At 43.1% G+C, this 1,182-nt stretch overlaps 1 non-coding gene across 1 annotated transcript; it reads left to right on the plus strand.

Annotated features, from left to right (window-relative positions):
* The first annotated feature begins 363 nt into the window (after positions 1-363).
* On the plus strand, positions 364-470 carry LOC148574962 (small nucleolar RNA R71). Its single transcript, XR_015905546.1, has one exon. It is a non-coding gene; the product is annotated as a small nucleolar RNA R71 (small nucleolar RNA).
* Positions 471-1,182: the final 712 nt, after the last annotated feature.

A 1,182-nucleotide genomic window follows, 5' to 3' on the forward strand; every position in this document is an offset into this window, starting at 1 on the left:
TAATCAGCACAGATTCCGCATACTCTTTGTGGAACCAACTGTTGGCTTTGTTGTGGTGGGAGAGGCTGAGCTTGTTGTGCCTGTTGTTGATTTAACTGCATCTACTTCAGTAGGTTGGTCATTTCACATATACTCTGTGTAAGAGTAGTAGTTTCACTGCTAGAGAAAATATCTGCAACAGCTTTTGAGTGGCTATGCCTGTGCCTGTGATTCCTAGTGGACTCAGCTAAGTTGCTGATCAGTTGACATGCTTCATCTGCGGTCTTGTACTTTTTCAGAGAACCGTTACTAGCACCATCCAGTGTAGTCTTATCCCGAGGCTTCATGCCTTGAGTGAAATAGCTGATCAACACTAGTCTGTCAATTATATGATGGGGGCATACGTCTAGAAGGTTCTTAAAACGCTCCTAATACTCATAGAGAGTCTCCTATTCACCTTGAACAATGCAGGAGATCTCTTTCCTCAGTCTATCTGTAACTTCAGCTGGAAAGTATTTTTCCAAAAATTCTCTCCTGAGCGTATCCCAGTTGGTAACGGTCGCTTCAGGTTGGGAGTAGTACCACGCCCTCGCCTTTCCCTCAAGAGAAAATGGGAAGGCAGTTAACAGAATAGAAGTTTCATCTGCACCATTACGCCTTACAGTAGAACAGGCTGTCTGAAAATCCCTAAGGTGCTTGATAGGCTCCTGAGCAGGTAAGCCATGAAACTTGGGCATCAAGTTGATTAGTGCAGTCTTCAGTTCAAAATCTGCACCCAGAGTTGGGTGATGCACTTGATACAGCTGCAGTGTAAAATCTGGGGCTCCAGCTTCCTGGAGAGTAATCCTCCTAGGTGCTGCCATGTTATCTCCACGTGAATCAACTGAATCAGTAGTAAAGGAGCTTGTTTCGCTCTCAGATAGATGGCGGTTCAGATTCGCCCTCAGATGAGACTGGTGAATCGATAACAATCACTTCACCACCCACAGAGGCTAACCGACGTTGAGCTCGCCTAATACGTGAAAGAGTTCTTTCAATTTCAGGATCAAATGCGGCTAAGCTCGGATTAGGCAGTGAACGTGTCATTCAATGAGAAAAATATATAGCTCATGATAACAGAATAAAAAATAAAAATAAAATATGCAAATAAAAATAAAAATATGTACACTAATTAATAATCTAGCACACTATTGCAACTCCCCG

Source organism: Arachis ipaensis, chromosome B2, assembly GCF_059453495.1.
Source record: "Arachis ipaensis isolate K30076 ecotype BB chromosome B2, ASM5945349v1, whole genome shotgun sequence".
Classification (NCBI taxonomy): domain Eukaryota; kingdom Viridiplantae; phylum Streptophyta; class Magnoliopsida; order Fabales; family Fabaceae; genus Arachis; species Arachis ipaensis.